The 20995-nt window shown below is 44.4% G+C and overlaps 1 protein-coding gene across 1 annotated transcript in view; it reads right to left on the bottom strand.

Annotated features, from left to right (window-relative positions):
• LOC108163475 (protein decapentaplegic) overlaps positions 1–20995 on the bottom strand; it is a 34526-nt gene that overhangs the window by 10352 nt on the left and 3179 nt on the right. The window lies entirely within an intron of this gene.

Below are 20995 nucleotides of genomic sequence, written 5' to 3'. Positions count from 1 at the left end.
CGCACACAGATACTCTCGCTAGCACAGAGCCGCACCAATACCAGCGCACAGCAGCTAAATGCATTTTAACTGCCTTTTTTTAGCTGCCTTCTTCTGCTTCTCCTCCTGCCGATGCCCCTGCCCCCACAGATGACTCTTTACTTTAGTCGACTCAACCTGAAAACACCCGCGCATGCGCAGCCAACGTGACTCTGCCACAAGAGATTGTGGTTGTTGTTGCTGCTCCTGCTGCTGCGGCTTTTGCAGTTGTTGCCAAGACAGCAGGTGCTGCAAGCCAGCCAAGTCGACGACGACGACGACGCCGGCGCTCGAATCGCGGTAGGTGGAGCCGCCTGGCTGACTAACTTGGCTCTCAGCGACTGCCTTGAACTGCAGAAGAAGGCAGGAAAGATTCTAAAAAAAAGCCTCTAAAGCGGGAGTATAAGAAGGGGTACGAGAATGGGTAAAAAAGGGTTACAAAAGGGGTACAAGAAGGTAGAAGAAGGGGTACAAGAAGGGGTTCAAAAGGGGGTACAAGAAGGCATACAAGAAGGGGCACAAGAAGGGGTTCAAGAAGGGGTTCAAGAAGGTGTACAAGAAGGGGTACAAGAAGGGGTACAAGAAGGGGTTCAAAAGGGGTGCAAGAATAATATCTATCACTTTGGATAACAAATAAATAGATCTCTGTATTCTTATGTATGTATATTATATCTTTGGAAGCTTTCCTCTTGGAGAGTTCTAATATTTGAATACCACGTATCAGAGCTTTGACGCCTAGGCATCCTTATTTGTTTCTCTTACTGGAAGCCAGTCAATATAGAGTACAAAGACACTATGAATCCCAAAAGATGGTAGTGTATTCTATTATTCGTTTCGGAAGTATTCGACTCTAGGAAGTATCTCAGATCCCTTCTCAGTGTCGTCGGTGCTTGGTCGCGACGTCTGGACCGGAGGCTGACCAAATTAAGCGTTGCCAGACATTGCGGCTTTTCTCTGGTACACACACACACACACACACACCATATGGAACTGGCGCCAAGGCTTCTTAAGTAGCCTTTGTCCCTGTTCTTCACTTCACTTGCCGCCGTCTGACCGGCCTTGGCATTTCCTCCTCCCCTGCCCTTCCCGGTTCAACTGCGAGCATCATATTTCCAGGCAATTTGTCAGTTATCCCTAGCCGGAAGAAACTGTTAGTAAGCACTTTAGAATCTAGCTTAGGATTCGTTTTCGGATGCCCTAAACCTGAACCTGAATCTCTGTCGTCGCTGTGGCTGCCTCACCGAAACATGCCCAGCCCTCTGCTGGTGCTCTGCTGCTCTTGTTGCCCCAAAGTGATTCATGCCCATTGGCGCAGAGGGAACGAAAAACGAACCACAAGAAGCGACTGACTGCAGAGATACAAAAAAAAAAAAAAACACACACCCAGACACTCGCACAGACACAATGAGAAGAAGGCGGGATCCAAAGTTCTTCGAAATCCTTTTGTATGTTAATCGTCGAGCGCCGCCGTCTGATTTGTCCGTCGCCCAGTCCCAGTCCCAGTCCCATCTTTATCTGTCTCTGTCTCTGGCTCTGTGTGTGTGTTCTGAGCTCCTCCTTCGTTTTGTTTGGTTTCTTTTGCTGCTCGTTCTGCTCAGCAACTCTACTCTCACTGCATCCAGCAGATAAACAGATACAGATACATTTGCTCGACTCGATGGAATGCTGGCATTCTCTCCACTCAACTTTAATGGCATTTAATTACCTTTCGTACGGCTCTGCTTATCGGGGCCTAGGCCCGGCTCTCCGGCTCTCCGGCCTGGACCACCTCAAATCGAGTCCATGGACCGCTATCTGGCAGGCTTATCTCATATTTTGCCATCCCTGGAACTCGAGCCCGCCATGGAACCTTCACCATCGGCGCTACTTTCACTGGCCATCCCAATGTCCCATCATCCCGCACGAAACACGAAATCCATTATCAGCTGCAGTTCATTTATCAACCTCCTGCCCTCGGCTCGTGTGTCATTTGTAAACGACTTGGCCCGCAGCGGCAAGTGCTTGGCAAAAACATCTTACAGCGCAAAAACTCCTTGACACTGTTCGGAGGGGCACGAGACGGGGACGGGGAAGGAGACGGCTGTCTACCGACCACATGCCAGGCCATTGCCATGGCCTTTCCCTTTGCCTGGACCTGGACCTGCGACACAGCAGGATCATCATGATCCCTTTTTGCATTCTGTTGCCCCTAACACGCAACGGGGGAGTGAATCCTAATTGTCCTGGACGCAGAGGCAGACGCAGGCCTGAACCTATGAGGGCTCTCACGGGGACACGTAGTGAGTGGAGACTAGTATGAGAGAAAGGATATTTTCTCAAGCTTTAACAAGCGGTAAGAGGCAATCCCAGCAGATGCCAAAGTAACACCCGTCTGGGCGAAGGAGGGAAGCCAAGGCAAACCCTATTGTATCTTCCTCAGTCCATCCAGAAATATAATCCACTCATTAGATGTGTTTTGCTATTGGATTTCAATGGTTTTCAGCCACAAGTACACCTCATTAGGGGATCCTTTATCCATTTATTCGCTTTGTTTCGCAGTATTTGCTTGGATGGAGAGCTAATCAATTAACTTCGAGCAACCTGAACAAAAGTTGCTAAACAATGCCGCTTGGCACGTGGACATCAGCGTAGAGCCTTTCACTGCCGCCTGCCTTCAACTTGATGGAAAGGTGACAGTCACAGTCACTTCAGAAAAACAAGACAGGGAGGCAGTGGTAGTTACGGATACAGATACAGATACAGACTTGCAGAGACAGGGGCACAAAAGAAGAGGCAGCCGCAAAACTGCAGACAAACAGATGGACAGAGGGACAGAGGGACAGACGGACAGAATAAAGGAAAGACTGCGATCCGATCCGATCCGAGGCTGATTCCTACGACATCTCCGACGGACAATTGTCAATTGTTGCTCAACTGGATCTGGATTCTTGTTGGCTTTGTCTTTTGTTCAATTAAAACGTTATTATTGTGTGTTTCGTTGTTTGATGAATGACAAACTGGCTGTAAACTGCAACTGCAGTGCGACTGGGGACCCACAGTCTAAGTTGCATCTTGTGAAAGCTGATCCTTGTGTGCCCCGCTTCGGAAAACGTTTTGTAAGACGGTATGGACTGGTATGGCTGGGCTCTGGGTTCCGATCTTGTAGTAACTTGATGCCTGCTCATCGATGTCCCTTCTTTTGTGTTCCACCGAATCGTTTGTTTGCTTATAAATTGGTAAAAATGCCGCCGCCTCCTCCAATCGCCATCGGCCATTACCCATCAGGATCGATGCCTGGCAAGGCTTGATTTATGCATTCTTGATGGTAACCCAACACCGAAAGCGGACAAAATTAATACTGTGAAGCATTTTATTAGCGCCAGTTAATAATTTCCTCCAAGGAGAGTCTTTCAAATGCACTGGAGAAAATTATGACCTTGATTTTCTATGGTTTTATAGGGTATGATTTGGTTTCTTGATTGTTTCTTCATACATTTCTAAGGAGGCTCTTCTTAATTGATTATTTAATTCAAATTTGGGTCATTCGACAGGTCTCTGCCCAGGGAGGACGATCGTAGAACTCTAAAGATATTTTTTCTGAGAATCTCAGTTTAAGATTAGTCCCAATTCCCAAGTCTTATTTTAGAATGATATTAGATTCAGATGAATGTCTTTTATTGTGTTGAACCTTTGCTAAAATCACGAATGGCAGACAATAAATGTTCTTTGAAAGTTCGTAGTCATTTTCAATGCCGTTCCATTTCATTCTCATAGGACAATTCAATGCATTCATATATTATTCCCAGTGTAGCGTGGTAGAGTGGAGATGGGTATTACTTATATGTAATATAGACTGCCGTCTCATCATCCCGCCCGTGCCCGTCATCCTCGTGGTGGAGCAATACGTTTGCTTAGAGCTGGGACATGGCCACATGGCTCCCACTTGGCCACTCCACTTAATGGAAACAGTTTGAATTCGAATTAACACAGCGGGCAGCCCGCATGAGCATTAAAAGTCAATTGCAATTAAGTTTGGTTGGTTTTTGTTTCGGAACGTGTGAGAATATCAAAGGTGAATAGGCTTGCCAGCCCTCTCGAGTGGGCCACAAATCAAATACGCTCCAAGACGGAGCGGAGCGCCATCGATAAAACTTAATGGCACCCATAACTGTTGTGGCGAATGGCAGCGTGGATCCGAGACGAGACGAGACGAGACGAGACGAGGGAATATTGCAGCATGCATTCAAATTTATTACTAATTGGGTGTGAATTGCAACAAAATAAGGGTCGGGGCAGGCAAGTGCAGCATGCAGCATGCAGCATAATCGAAGCTGGTGCCAATTGATAGGTCTTTGATCTGCGGCCTCTATTTATTTACAGCAATTGTAAAACAACAATTCGGGCATAAAACAAACAACAGCCTGGCGGGAAGGTGGGGGAATGGTAGGGGAAGCGGTATATGGACGATGGGGAGTACTTCACGTAATCGCCGTGAAAATGGCCCCGTTAGCCTGCAGCCAATCCATTCGCTGCACATCAAAATCATCATTAGCACCGCACCGCAACTGCAGGGCTCGATTTTGGGCTCGACAAATTCCCCAAATGGCGGCATTAGTGTCAAGTGCCACGCGGAAGGGAAACATAAAATTTTATGATTTCATAAATATTTAAGCAGACGTCTCAATCTCCTGTCGAAACCCCCTAATACAGAGTTCAGGTTCAGATCTCTCAGATCTATGCAACCCACCCCCCCTCCACCACCGTTGCCACGCTCGAGTGGCAGATCTATCGCACGGTGAGGAGAACCTTGTTGTTTATACAAACTATTTCGGAACCCGCAACAGAGAACACATTAATTTACTTTGTCTTCTCCGCTTCTCCGGCTGTAAACACTCACTTCCATTTGTGTGGCTGGCCCGTTCTTGAATGTACTCGGGGGGCTGTTAATACATTAACTAATCGTAATGGCGCAATAATCGCCACTTACATAAATATTGCCTCATATTTATGGCTGATTTTTATGTATCAATACTTTATTTTAGTTACCATTTCGATATGAGTGGGTTATTACTTTAAATGAAGTCTTGAATCGGACGCATACTAATCGGATAGAGTGTGTGGCCGATCAAAGCGGGTCTTTCTCTTCCTAAGATTATGAATGCGCGAATGTTACAGGTGCTGGAAGGATCCATACTTAAAGTAATCGTTTACGTATTTAAAGTTTCGATTTGCTGCCCATAAATTCAATTTTTCCTCTTCGCCCCCCTATTTTTTTTATTTTTTGGGATCTCAACAGTCAGACCTCAATTCGGAAAGTAAACATCGGCACAGCCATAAAGGTACGTTACATTTTCCATGCTCCGGCAATAGCTCTGGCTACTTTACAGCCAAATCAAAAATCCAAAACCCATAAAATATTCGAACTAAGCGTCTACGCATCGCTCCAAAGAAAACAACATTTGAATCGGGCCAAGTTTTGTGTGAGGGGGGGGGACTTTGTTGCCAAGATGATAAAATCGTTTGAGAATCTGTCACCTTTTCGCCATAAATTCGCCGCACAACCGCAGAGAAACCACAAAGCAAACGCAACACGAGGTGGCGATGAGAGCATGAGGCAACAACCGGAACAACAACCACAGCATGGGAAGATCTTGGAGAAGGCATAAGAGTTTACACACCCATACTAGTCTCTCGTACGCGTACTCGTAAATTGTAAACAAAATTATTGCAACGATTGCCAAATTAAGTGCAACCGCAAGATGAAATTCAATTTTTGCAAAATGCAATTCTGTTTGTTTGTTTAACCAGTTGTGGTTATTGTTGTTGCTGTTTCTGTTTCTGTAGCTGTGGCTGGGGCTGTTGTGGATCTCACAAATTGACCCAATGAGAGGGATTCGCCTCGAATCTGCTGCGATCCACTCGCTATTGATCTATTTTTAGTGGGTTCGTGTAACGTGTTTATTTATAAGGCTTATGTTTGACATTGAAAATAATTTATAAACTTTGCCAGCACAATTTATAAACTCCCGCTCCGATCCCTCCGGCGGAGAGCGGGGCGAGCTATTTACGAGGTTCATTCATAGGGAAGCCGCGGCACATTTTACTCATTATGAATGCATTGTACGGGTCCCCGCCACAGATGTGGCTCTGCTCTCCAGTATTTAACTGTAGGACCAAAAATGGTTAAAGCCATTCATGTCAGGCAGCAGCCAAAGAAGCCGCACTCGATCAGTATGCAACATGGGACAGCAACATGTTGAGCAGCCGCAATGTTGCCGCAACAATTCTGGGCAATTGCTGCGAAATGTTGCCACTGCCAGCTGGCATCTTGTAAATGCAACGCATGACAATGAACGAAAGCTGCACCGCCCCGCACCGCACCGCATCCCCTGTCTCTGTCCCATCTTCATCCCGTTTTGGGCAGGACAAGTCGGAGAAGCTGTCCAGCTCTGTTCTAGCCTGGTCTGGTGAATGGCTCTGGACTGCCTGACTGACTGTCCACAGTGCGTATGAATGGAAGACAGGCGCTCGTCATCAGCTATGCTTTTGGAGGTGGGAGCGTGATCGTGAGTGGATCATCGGAGTATATGCTACTCCACTTCTGTAGAATTTTAAAGTGTTCAGATAGATCCCCGATAAGAGATGCGATTAAGTCTAAGTATTTGTATCCACGATATCGGAAAAGTGGGTTCAAAGATCCATTACGTTTATAGAATGAAAAGCATGGTCTTGTTGGACTACTCGACTACATGCATTCCACCTTCAGCCACCAAATGGTGGATCTTATCGGGCGTGCATCTCCCATCTCCATCTCCAATCGAAGCAATCTTCTAATTTCGCATGCAGCCGCAGACTCGGACTCGCCTCGATTGCCAGATCGCGTGCATTGCTCATATATGGCAACGGGGCGCGCATGGCGCACGTTTTAATTAGGATAATGAGTTGTTTCCGGGCTGGAGTCGGCCCAGCCCAGCCAGGAGGAGCCAGGAGGAGCGGAGCCCGGCCCCAGCCCCAGCCCCAGTCCCGGCAGAGATTCATTCAGTTGGCCAACTGGTTGGCCATAAATGGAGCTACCACGTTGGAATTACAAATCGTTGTAAGTTTAATTAAAAATTAATAAATTTATGAGTTGCCATTCGCATTAGCCATGCCAATTGTCTGGCTCGGGGGCACTGCATTGCCTCATTGTTCCCGTGTTCTTCGTTGATTTATGACTCGCAAGAGTCCAAGAGAGAGAGAGAGACAGTCGGGCGACTTATCGCTTAGGTTCCTTGGTCCTGCAGAATATCCACAATGACTTCAAGGCGCACCGCATTCCTCTGACGAGTGACGTACCCTTTGGCCACTTCAGTTGACTAATTACCAAGGCGAAAAATGATTTAGAGATTCGAGTACGTACAAAGTTGTCTGTTGACAACTCCCCGATCTTTTCGGGGATCATTCACAGATCAACAGATCTTACCCGTTCCCATGCTACCGGCTACGTTGGTGGCCCTCTACAGCCCCGGACTCTGGTTCCCTTCTCGGGTGCGGTGCCGAGGCCCAAACAAATACAAAATATTAGCGCTTGGCCTTTCAACGCTCGCGGTCCCTGGCGCTTAGAGGGCGCTCGACCTAGCGGACGTCTATGGTGGATGGTGAATGGTGGATGGTGGATGGTAAGCCCTCGCTGGCACTCTGTCTGATGTTGTTTAATTGCCCCTCTGACAGACACACGCATGTCAAGTACAAATCAAAGCGAAAATCGAATCGGATCGCGCTCACAAATAGATACATAGATGTACAGATATACAGATACACAGATACAACTATAATCCGGCCTGCTCTATCTGCGTTTGCGTTAATTTTTTGTTTATTAGGCGGTAAATATCAAAGTTGAGCATAAATCAAATGCTAGCTGGTACATATCTCAGATACACCGATACACCGATACAGAGATACATCTCGTACAGCCCGTAGATACTCGGGCCGCAGCAGTAGTCGCTCTTGTGTCGAAACTGTTCTTTTTCTCTCCTTTTTTTTGGCCGTGTTAATTTGTACGTTCTACAAAATGCAACTTATATCTTGTATCTCACGGTCTGTATGTTTGTTCGTCCGTTCGTTGTGGCTGCTTTGGTTGTTGCTGGCGTTTTCTGCTCGTACGCTCACTTAGCTCCGGGTTCTGTTTAGTTTCAATAACTATTTTCCAATTAACACACAACGCGTGTTTTTCACGTTAATTAATACAGAACTTTTTATCAATATTTGCAATAAAAATCAATCAACAGCTTTTGCAATTAATCAACATCAAAAGCAAAGCGCTCGGCCCCAGGCAGCACCTGCCCTGCTCTCCGCCAGCTACAGATACAGATACTCGGGCCTATACAGATTTAGATATAGATACGGCCACAACTACATGCCCCTTAAATTGGCTCAGTAAGTACAACAGGAACAAGTAGCCGCCACGCTTTTCTGCGTTTTTAATTTGTTGCCCGACCTTTCGTTCGGCTACGCGGAGATTGCCATTCCCGGTATCGCGCCGCACACGCTCGCCCGCGTTATATAAGCGATATGTAAGCAAATGAAAATTATTATCTTATGGTTGATTCCAGGTAGAACGGATTGCATTTAAATGTATCTGTAAACAATTGGAGCGGAGTTTCCATCGAATATCCATCTGCACGCTCTGCGTGGCGGCTATATAGCACGGGGACTATACGACTAAGTCAAGGTCGTAGGAATTAAGAGTAATTGTTTATTAATCTACACAGAATGAATTTCGTATCTACTTATAAGTCGGCTATGAAATGTAACCAAAAGGCACCAATCTTGAGTCAAAATAGATCCAACAAACCTAAGCAAGTATCAAAGATCTAGCTCAAAGATTCTCCAACCCTATTTTATTGTTCCACGAAGTCCTGAAAGACCCTAAAGATATTTCTCTTAATATAGGGTATAACTTATTATGTGTTTAAGAGTTTATATTTATAAATATGAACCATTTGGTTATATCGTACGCCGCTTCGTTACGAATGGCGTCAATTGGTTGCCCTTTGACCTCTGCGATCACCTTTTCAGAGCACATGCTTGAATGGCAATAGTTCAACAGCTGCTGCCGTGGACTGCTTGAGTGGGTGCGCCTCCCCTCGGCCCCTCCCTGCCACATACAAGATCCTCTCGAAGCGTTGAAACCAAACCAAGTGCATTAATTTATTACACAACAAACAGATTGCTTTGCAAATCAAATGAAAATTTACGGGGCAAAAGTCGGCAAGCGATACCTGTGCTCGCCACCAGAAAACTGCATGCCAGTGGCAGGCGCATAATCAATACAATTTGTGCGTTACGCCTTGAGTGGAGAAGAGAGGCGAGATCTGGACAGGGAGCCAGCGAGGGAGCGGGACTCGATCAGCCCGACCGAGGAGCATGGCAGCAAAATGCAGCTCGTGCGCAGCCCACATGGATGGACGCGGGTGGAGGCAGATGCGTAGACGACGGTTAGGTCTGCCTCCAGGCGCTGGGGAGAGTACACGCATGCCACCCACCATGGAGGCGCTGAGAGATCTTCCCAGAGATCGTGCCCAGCATAAAGTGCTACATTTAATTGCGCGCCGAAGCGCAGCCCAGTCCCTGCCCCATCCCAGACCCTCTTCGGACTGTTCTTCCTCTTCCCAGTTGGCCCACGGCGTGGAGCGCACTTAAAATTTATTGTTTATTTACACAAGCGCATTAATCGCAAAGCGCAAACGCGCCAAAAACGAGCAGCGCAATTCCCCGCGCCATCCAATAGTCCAATATTCCCAGAGTGTGCCGCGACCATTTCTCGGGAGCGCTACAGCGACATAGAGAGAGAGAGAGCGAGCGACGCCCGAGGTTTCTAAGAGTTTTATCGAGATTTCGTGTGCTGGAGATAGCAATGGAAAGGCCATACAGTGGGCTGAATATAACCGAAATATGGATGAATATAAAGGGTTACAGGCATATCATATCATCACAAGGATCCTAACATTCAAGATATTGTCTGTAAGATCTATGTTGAAAGAAACTATAAAAATTGGGGATCTGGAAGTGAAAAGTCTAGAACAACCGCTGGCCATATTTTATTTCTCACTTTCCAACTAAATATTTCATTGATCGGCATGAGTTCCAAAAAATACTTAGATGGTATATCTGTGGGTATATATTTTTTATCGTGTACTTAAGACGTTTGCCGCCCCACTGTCCCCAGGTGTGGCTTACCTGGCAGACGCCACCGAGGTGTGTGTGTGCCGGTGCCCATGGAGATTTTGAGTACTTATTGCGTTTCAATATTTAGTTTAAAAATGTGTGTGTTTCTTCGCACTAGCTCATTTAATTGCTAATTTATGGTCTGAACTGCTCCGTCCCCGAGTGAAAGGGGCAAGTCCAGGCACAGGTAGCGAGGTCTTTGCGAAACATTCTTGATAATTGCGCTGATTTGTTGGGGCTCCTGGCAAGCTTTTGGCAAGTCAATTTCTGCAACATTGTGCCTGCATGCAGAGTAGAGAGGGACGGCCAATGAGTGTGTGAACGAGAGCGAACGCGCGGAATGAAAGTAAACAAACCCGAAGATGAATGCGATTTGTATCTTGTATCTGAGAGACACACATAGCCACGCAGAGTGGGAACGAATGTAGGTAGGATGGATCGGAGAGATTCCCACCAAAAAATTGTTACTTGTCAGACACTCGAGCCGAACTTCATTAATTATGCAATCAGAAGTAGCGGCTAGAGCGATTTATGAGCATAAATCACACGCTCATCACTGCCGTAGTCGTCCCAGTCGGGTCCGGCATTACAGCGAGCGTAATGTTGGACAGAAAATTTGCATAATTCCTGGAAGGCAGCGTCATCGTGCCGAAAATGAGATGGCCCGAGAGTCGGGGTAAAGATGTTCGATCAAGTGGCTTAATAGCTTGGAGAAAACAAGTGAAGTTCAACAGTTTGGAGAGCACTTGAGAGCGCCGTCGAAAGAAAAACACTCCATGGCCAGGAATCGCAGATGACTCGGACTCGAAGGCAGCTAAGCCCCCGCCTCGGGCCTCGGGCCTCAGGTCTCAGCCTCAGTTCAGCTCAAGTCCATGTCGATGGCGATGATTCCTAGCCACGGCCTATTGAAAATGAAAATAACTTAATGCAAAGTAAGCGGCAGAGAGCCAGCGACGACAACGACAACGTTCAACTGTTCAACTGTTCAACTGTTCATGAGCAAACAACAGGCTCTGCCTCTGCCACTGCCTCACAGCCTCTGCAGCATCTACAGCAGCGGCTACAACATGGTACATGGCCACAACTCGTTGGCTTCGTTGGCTCTTAACGAGGCCGACATCAAACAAAACGTTGACCAGAGCAGAGGCCGACTAAGATCTCGAGGCTGGGCTTCACTGCTATGTAAACAATTCCTAGGCAACAACCACAGGCCTGTGCCTCTGTGTGCCTGTGTGTGTGTGTGTCTGCATGTGTATGCGTGTTGCTAACATTTCACTCAAAAGGCTGGAGACCACGGCGCAGCTTAACAAGAACCAAAGAGCTGTTTCTCAGAAAGTATTCGATGCGAAAATACCCGCCAAAGAGAGATCTGAGGTCTGAGATATCTGATATCTTGAAAACCTAATTTTTCGAGCACTAAAACACAGAATATTTTTAATGCCTTTATATCCTTATATAGTACTAATGATATTAATGATTTTAGATTGATTTTATAGTCGGAATTTGTTCATGTAACGCAGGTTATTGATCGTTAATGATCGTATCTCTTTCTTTTGTCCATCTCCAACTCACTTCTTGTCAAACACACCCCAGCCTTATGCAGGGTATCAAAAAGATAACTCTCCTGGACCTTACCCGTTCGCTGGTAATGTGAAAAATTTCTTAGTCAAATATTGACCAGGGCCAAGCAAGTAAGAACATCCAGAGCTGACGAGGTTGATGATTTTTCAATTTGGGGTTTGTAGTTTTCCGCTGGGACGACCTCAGCTACAGAGGAGAGGCTTCAGCATCGGCTCTGCCTCTGGCACTGACTCTGCCTCTGGCTCTGGCACTGGCACTGGCACTGGAGTACTTTAAAACAGTTCATTTCTTTTGTCAAGGCAAGGCAAGGCTTTGCATATCCGAGATTTTTTAGATATTGCCGCTCTGCAAATGTGGCTGGCCGGCAAACAGGCTGCCAGCTACCGAACAAGTTAAAATATTTAAACAAGTTTAGTGATTTGCTGTTAAGTAGTCGGTAATGCACACGAGCAGTGCCAGAGGGGTCTCAGTGATCTGAGGATCGTGTGTAGCGGGGCAATTTAATTGTTTGCAGGCAGTCGGGCAAATTTTGTGGGCCTCCACAATGCCAGGGACATGGGCATGTTCATGGACAGGGCCACGCTGGCTCGGACCGCGCCCGGATGAACTTTGCTCGGACCGACAATCGTCAGGTATGAATGATGACAGCTTTAGCGTTGGCGATGATCAACGATGGGGCAGGCAGAAGCAGAAGCAGAGGCAGAGTCGGAGGCTGCAGTAGCTGACCCAATGTTTGTTTATTTATTTGCTTTTAGCTGTTAATAATTTATGTAAGAGCGTGTGGGCACTTGGAAAATAACAAATATTCATATTGCAGCCCCTATGCATCTGCATTTCTCTCTCTTTCGGAAAAGTGTAAAGGAAATTTGTGATTTTTACTCTGATGGATCGAAACTGTTGGGCTCTTCCCTCCTATGGTATGATTAGCACTGGTAATGAGATTTTAATACTTCCCCGACTGGGGCCGTGTTTGTGGAAAGCGTTTAACGGGCCTCAATCGATCCTATGCGTGATACGAGTGTTTGCCGAGAAATTCGGTCGAGTTGTGATTGTTTGTCTGGGGTGGGCCTGAACTTTCTTTTGGTCGATGCCAGTGAAATGGTTTTGAGCAGAATACATAGAAAAAAAAGTCTTAGGGGAATTGGTTTCGCTACATTCTGTTTTAGGAACAGTTTCTTATTTGGTAAATATATCTTATACCCTACACCGTTAATAAACAAAGCAATTAATATTTTTTAATGAGTTCATAAATTGCAGTGGAAGTACATTTGGCCGCTTTTCTATTCATAGAAATTATTCTATTCTAAAAAAATTCTATTCATGAAATTCCTCAAAGAAATTCCTTAATAAAAATTGCGTTAAATTCCTGAAATTTATTTCACGTTTTTAACCCACATATTGCTAACATTTCACTTCATATGGCTCAAATACTCGTATATTTATACCATTAGTTTTCGGATTTTCCTCCTCCGTTCCGATATTACCGCGAACCCTGCCAAACATTCATCAGTGAAACTCAGATTAAAAACAAACAATTATTTTTCGTACAAACTTCGATGGAAAACGTCGGACGATTTCGGATTTTTGTTCCTCGTTTCTGCATTCGCCAAAAAAATGGCTAAAACACTTACAAATTGTTGAAATTCTATTCCCAGAAATACACTTTCAATTATTATTTCCCGCTAACACAAACACACAAATAAACAAAACAAAACAAAGCAACAAAACAGCGATTTCAAATCAGTGCGAAATATTTGCAATGATTACGTGAGAGAGAAGGCGCAGACCAGACGCTTTCAAGCCCAAAAAAAAGAGGAGAAACCGAAACTCTTTATATAAAAAAACAACAACAACAACAAATATATGCCAAAAGGGAGGCGATAAACCAAGTGCAACCATAATTGAATATATAGTATTTTGGTAAATTAAGTGGCCGGAGGCAACTTAAACAAAGCCCCAAGTGAGAACAAGTGGCACGTATGGGAAGTCTGCGGCAAGTCAGAGGCAAACCCTGCCATAAACAAATGGACTGCCAGAGCAATTGTACATAGCGTACGATTTAAACATAAACAAACGAAAGCAAAGAAAAAGCTAAGGCCAAAAACCAAAAGAACACAAATCCCCCGAAAAAAAGCTGGCAATAAAAATTTCAGAGGCACTCGAGTCAGCGGCAACTTGTTTTTTCACCGCTAGACAAAATGCCAAAACCAAAGCCCATCCGACACGGAACAAGTACGATCGATATAGGTATTCCATATGCCGACTTTCACATACCCGATACTGGAATATATATCTGGAGAAACTCAGAAAAAAAGATTAATGTAATATATGAAATAATAACACAACGTTCAATCGCTGTAATATTTGCCTGATTTTGAATATACTCCCATGTAAACATTGTCGATCAAAAGCTGGTAGCACCTCCCTTATAAAACTCTTGATTTAGTCATTGATCCCAATCTAGAAGTTCTTCCTTCTGTATTCTGCGTTTATGCCACATTTTCACGAATGCAGCATACCTTGGTACCGCCAGCGAGTACCAGGTATGGCCCCAGAGGTCTCCCAGAGGTCTCTTGCTGTGATTTTTATGCATAACAAGCTGCAGATGAGCAGAGGCAGCAAAAAACAATTTTTAATCGAAACGAATTAATGAGCAGCGCAGAAAGCGAAATATTTTTGTTGAAATCGTTAAAAGAAGCGCACGCCTGTCGATGATGATGATGTCCTGCAGTGCCAGGCCAGCAGATACGCAGATACAGATACACAGATATACAGATATACAGACATCTGTAGCTGGAGTATCCCCTCATTGGCATAACCTTGACCACGCCGCCCAGCTGGGATGATGATAATTCTGCAAAGTTGATTTTCGCCAGAGATTCGCCGGCTTCTGCCCCCACCCTGGTAGCCCAGGCCCAGGCCCAGGCCCAGTCCCCCATCTGAAGCCACCTGTAAACGGCTTTTGGCAACAAAATCTGTCTAAATATTTTGCAGCTGGGAGAGCAGGAGAGCGGCAGAGCAGCGTTTATGATTTGTGGCCTCGCCATGAAAATGCGTTCATGGAAATGGGGCGAGGGATTTCGAGGCCTGCGAAAAATCTCAAAAAGAGAGAATAAAACATATTGCATACATATGCGCGCCTCACCGGCCGGTCGAATATATGTACAGAAATGTATCTATATCTATGTATCTTCTGCTCGCTCTCTCTCTCTGCTTCAGTCGTGCTCTTGGCCACTGAAATTTATGTTTGGCCATTAGCATCAACAAGCACGCCTCTCCTAGCGCAATTAACTTTTCAAAGTATTTCAATTATTTTAATTTATCCGTGAATTTGGCTATCCATAAATCTGTATGTTTTGCCTTGTACCACCCCAGCCCCAGCCATAAATGATTTTTACCGAGCGTTCCCTCGGAACATTTTCATTCGACTCTCAATTGACTTTTATGGCTTAATTATTTACACCCTGAAAGTTGCATGGGAATTTCCAAGGTAAATAATTCGGCTCCCACCTTATCACCGGCTGGGGAGGCCAAAGTTTGTGGTCATGGCTGTGGCATCGGAGCCGATAGTTCATTTACCCGACGGAAGCCTTGCGGAAACTATTGCGCAGATTTGTTGATAGGAATAGTACTTGGAGGCTGGCCGTTGGGCTGAGCGAAACGGTGTGGAAGGATCAAAGATCTCAGTTTGGCAATGATGGAGATGATTTCGATGGAAATACTCTTTTATAAATAGCGGATGAAGTCTGGAGATCTATAAATTAGCAGTCTTATTTGTACAATCGTATTTTGGCATCGAAACATTCATCTTTCAGTACGTAATACAGATAAGGATCCGGGAAGGTATGGTACAATTCTGTCCAAAATACGGACTTGTTTTGTGTATATATTTCAACATTATAATATATTAGATCTCGTTAATATTCGGCATCATCATCCATCAACTTTACGACCTTTGGTCTCATAGTTTTTCCCCTATAAATTAAGTAAAGATACGAACTTGCTGAGCTGTTTTCAAAGAGATCACCTAAATCTCTCAGCACTCAAATGCCCATAGTGATATTTCAACGAAACTATTATTTTAATTATTCGAATCCACCTGTGGCGGCATCCCCTGCGGCCCACACAATTTCACAATTTCCCGAGAGCCTGTGAGAGCATTTGTATTCTAGAATTTGCGTGTCATGCAAGTTCATTGAAATTTAGTATTTCGCATTTTTAGTCGAAATTTTATGGCTTGGGAAATGCCGAAAATTCCCCAAAACAAGTACAAGTATGCCCTCGTAAATTCGAAGAATAAAAAGTGATTGCAAAGAGGGAGGCGGCACGCCACCATTTCGTATAAGCAGAGATTTTTCCCCACAAGGCCACGGGCGAAACTTTTCCATTATATATCAAACAGATCACTATCGCCCAAGCGAACAGTGATCGGGTCGCGGTGTCTGGGCTACCTATACCTACAGAAATACTTGCTACACGAGTATCTATGGGCGGCTATTTCCTGGAAGTCAAAGTTCTCTTTTCGACACGTCGGCGGCCAAAAGTAATTCACCCAGAGCACCGGAGCGATTCAAGCGAATTTTAGTGTACGTTTTTCGCCTCGATCAGTCAGAATCGGAGGGCGGAAAAAGATCGGACCAGGCAGCTTCCAGCTGGGACGTCCGCAGTGGCCGCAGTGGCCGCAGCCCTAACCGATCTCCAAATCGATCGCATTAGTATCTTAATCATGCATGTCACAGTCACAAATTGAAACGATCCATCAGACGAAAATTTGAGATCGCGCTCCCGTCTCTTGGCGGGGTCTCCCGCCTCTCGCCCCTCGCCCCTCGCCACGCCCTGCGATAGTAGCGATCGTAATATTTGCAACCAGTTAGGGGCTCTGGGACCGTAACTATATCTCTGCTTACGTATATGGGTAGATCGCACATGACTTGATCGGCTGTCAGTGGGCCGCAAAACTTGGAGATTTATAAATAGCCCGGCTAAAATTAACTCTTTGCGGTTTGCATTAATAAAATCAAATGCGATCGGTTTTAGCTAGGTGCTGGTATTTTTATTGCCTTGTCGAACCGAGAGTGTGCTTTGTTAGGGTTCGCTGGGACCGAGTGGAAGAATTCCAGTATGATTTTCGTGATGGTTGAAAGCACTATGCGTTTGAAGGTGATGCAGGTACATATTTATAAACAGATATGTAGGGAAATGTGTACGCTATTCATCGATCGTATATTGAAACTATATTACTTTGTTTAAGAAATGAATTTAAAGTATTCTTAGTCTCTCTCATTGGTACTTTGGGGTTCTAGCCAAGGAAAATATTTCTTTCTTTTTATATAATATTTAACAATATACATGGAAATTGTAAGATCATATAAAATACAAGTCACACACTCTAATCCAACAAAACCAAGGTTTATCTTTTGATTGAAATTTTTCATAATATATCAATTGATTATTGATATGTATTTCGTACTGCCTTATCAAAAGGTCTACTATTATCTTCTCGTAGGTGTGCTACAGGGTATAAACCAGCCGACTATTGGCTAAGGCACTGCATCCCCTGATTGATTCGCATGCAAATCCTCATCTATTTTAGTGTTTATTGCAATTTTGTGTCGTGCACTTTTCGGAGTTTTCACTTTCAAATCGATTTGATTGACAGTCGAGAGCTTGAGATCTCCCTGACAAACGTTGCGTGCCACACTAATAAGGCACAATTAAATTAATTAATTCATACCCATTAAACAGTTATTTATATATGAATTGCTGTGTAAGAATTAGCAGCTATATTTGGTCAATATTTATATATATTAAATATATATATATATAGTCGTAGTCGGTGGATATACGCGACGATCTCTGTGCATGCCAAAATAAATAAATAACCAATTTTTAATTGAATTTCTACCTACATTTTTAACCTGTTTGACGGCATTCCGTGGCAATCAACGTCTCACTGCCAGTTGGTGGAGTAGTCGTCGTTGTCGTTTCAATACACTACCAAAGGGTATTTGGGTTTTAAGTGACAAAAACGAACCATTTTCGATCCCATAAGTTATGATCTTTTTTTTTTGGAAAGGGAGACCATTTTGGGAGTTCCATTATATTTACAATTCTTAGACAAATTAAGTCAAAATATATCCTAAAGATACAAGAGCAACCTGAGCTCTGATCGAGGCCTTATTTGGGCAGGTTTCTGAACTGCAGGATCCAGGCAGGACTTAAATTGGGAATCCTTTTTGGTTTCAATTAGGTTCGGCTGATATAGTCATAGTAGATGGATGCATCATCAAGGGTATAGCCCTAGGTAACTCTTAAGTTTATCCTGTTGTTGTTGTTCGCCTTCGCTGTTGTTGCTGGTATTTGTGATTGTGGTTGGCTTTTACTACATGCCTAGTGAATGTACTATAATGTGTCGCGTAGTGCAGTGTATAGTGTAGTTGTTAGTGCTGCCACTTTGGATGTTGCTGTTATTGTAAATTGCTACAGCGAAGCGCCGTTGCCGTTGCCGTTGCCGCCTCAGCAAGCCTCGTGCTGTTTTCTCAGCTTCTTACTTCTTACTCTTGGTCGTATGCCTCTTCCTCCTCTTCTTGCTGATCTTCTTCCTCTTCCTCTTCTTCTTGTTATTATTTTTCCATCTCAGCAACAAAGAAGACCTTTCGCAATGATGCCGAGCGGCAGCATTCAGACTCTGGCTTATCAGGGGCAGCCACGATCGAGGAGGGGCGGCGGAGACCAGCGGAGACTGCGAGGCTACGGCTACGGCTACCGCTGCCGCTGCCGCTGCTGCTGCTGCTGCCGATCCATTGAAGTGAAGTCAAGTGAAGTGATAGCCGGAGCAGCAGAGAAGCCGCTCTGCCCGCCTGGAATGGACTCGATGCTGAGAACGGAACGCGTGTCACACTCAGACGCCACTCAGATACAGGGTGTCCCGAGCTACAAACGGTTCAGGAGGGGATGTAGAAAGATCACAGGATAGTTCTGATGGGATCGATGGCTGTCTGTTCCATAAGATACGCCTCAGATATCAGCATATTTCCTTAGATACCCGCCGATAGTGATAGTAGTTCCATTATTCGTATTCGTTTATCTTCTTTTAAGGCAGGACCACCCTGTACCACGAATAAACTTCCAATAAAACCAATGTGTGCGTGGGGCTGGCACTTTCTTGTCCTGATAACCGATTTGCATCAGTGAAAATGGAGCATTTTAGAGGCAGGGCCCCGCACAAATGTTTTCCGTATACACTCGCGGAGTGTGAATGCACCGCAGGATGTTGACTCCACTTCCCCTCTGACTAATGCTACTGTCTCCCTGCTGTTCTCCCTGCCCTGCCTGGCCACTGTGCAAATTACTCAAGTATATAGTTTACTCATAAAAGTATATTACGCGAACATAGTTGTTACATAAAAATGTAAATTACCCATGGAGCGAGCGGGTCCTAAGCATTTTGTTGCGGTTTAGACTATATAAAAATGTATGCCAATAGATTTTAATTATTATTTGTGGACGATGCAATTTGGTTTATTGTTATGGTTTCCTTGATTATTTGTGGTTGCCGTTTTAGTAGTGCACATGTAAATTATGTTATTGAAAGGTCGTAAAGATCTGGATCTGGAGCTCGAATCTGGTTTGAGCTCTTCGAATCCAACCGAAAGTGGTTTCAGCTGACGGAACTAACTGTGAAGCCCACGTTCGTGGCTACCTCTGTTCTGTTGCCACTGATCACTGATCATGATCATAACGACGACGCTGATTGTGACGACAAACAAACAAACAAACAGTAAACAAATCCGAGTGTGGACAGAGAACGTGTTCTGTAATCCAATATCCGAGTAGAGGCCAATGAAGAGCAGAAGATGTGATTTTCTTGGGTTTCTAATTTGTGCTAATTGGTTCAGCGACGAAAACTGGGTAGAACTTTTGATCGGAAAACTCTGGCCGCATTCGAGGCATTGGAAATTCCATTTATTTGGGCCATTCATTACGTGGGCCATACCAGAAAAAAAAAGTATTTAATTATTATATAATCTGTAGGAAATCTTTACATAATAGTTGGGCTAGCAATGATTGGTCTGGAAGGTATGTATCCAAGTTCTATAGTAATATAAGCAATACTCCTACGAAAAAATGGGAAAAATTCCACATTCTTGTGTATATTATATTATATTATATTAAAATGTTCTGGGAATTTCCTGTTACGTACCCCAGTAATCATTAAACAAAATATACGAGTACTGTATACATATACATAGGTCTGTTCTACATTTAAAACTAGCAAAGAACTACTTTTAGAGAATGGGCAAAGGCCTCCCTTGATAAATGTCGCGCTTCCATTGAAAAACGATACAACAAATACGAAACAGAGGGAAAATGAAAATACAAGATTTGCGGTTTGTTATCGTTTCGTTTTCAAGTTCGTTGAATACAAATTTCGCCAGAAGCAACAGCTCAACAGCTGATTTGTAGCTGTGGCTGTGGCTGTGGCTGACGCTGCGGAGTGCTGGAGGCAAGAGCACAGAAACCACGAATAAAAACAAACAAAAGCCAGGAAGATATACTACTTTTGACAATCCCATGGAATACTCTTTTTTGGGCTCACTACTACTAAAAAGATCTGGAAACCTGTGGAGAAAAGGTAGATCCAGGCCCTGGGGACTACTTTTGACCAAGAAGTACTTCGTACTATGCGTTGCAAGCGTGTGCTGACAATTATGGTACCCTTATGGTACCCTTTACCACAACAATAGTTAAGACCCGATTCGGCTTCAGCATCGAAATTGGAATCGGAATCGGAATATAACTGTAAATGTAAATGGTGTCTCTCCATTTGAAGCTTATCGAAATGAACGCGCGCAAAAATAACGCATAAATAAATAATTAAAATGAAATACAAATGCAAACACGAACGATCATGCATTGACGGGAATGTATGTGTGCGTGTTGTGTGTGTGTGTGTGTGCCAAGTGATTTGAACTTTGAAGGCAAGACAAGTTGAGTTTGAGTTATGAATTTATCTAAAATCACAGCATGCTGTCGATGTCGCTGTTACTTGGGTGTTGTTCTTGTACCGCTGCTGTTGTTTCCCATTTGACAAGTGGTTTGGCCCAAGTGTCAGACATGATAAATCATATGCAATAAATATATATATCTACGAAATTGATATGATGGCCCGATGCGCAGAAAGGCCCCGAGCAAAAGTGAATTGGAAAAG

Source organism: Drosophila miranda, chromosome 4, assembly GCF_003369915.1.
Source record: "Drosophila miranda strain MSH22 chromosome 4, D.miranda_PacBio2.1, whole genome shotgun sequence".
NCBI lineage: Eukaryota > Metazoa > Arthropoda > Insecta > Diptera > Drosophilidae > Drosophila > Drosophila miranda.
This window is presented reverse-complemented; position numbering and strand designations above follow the sequence as displayed.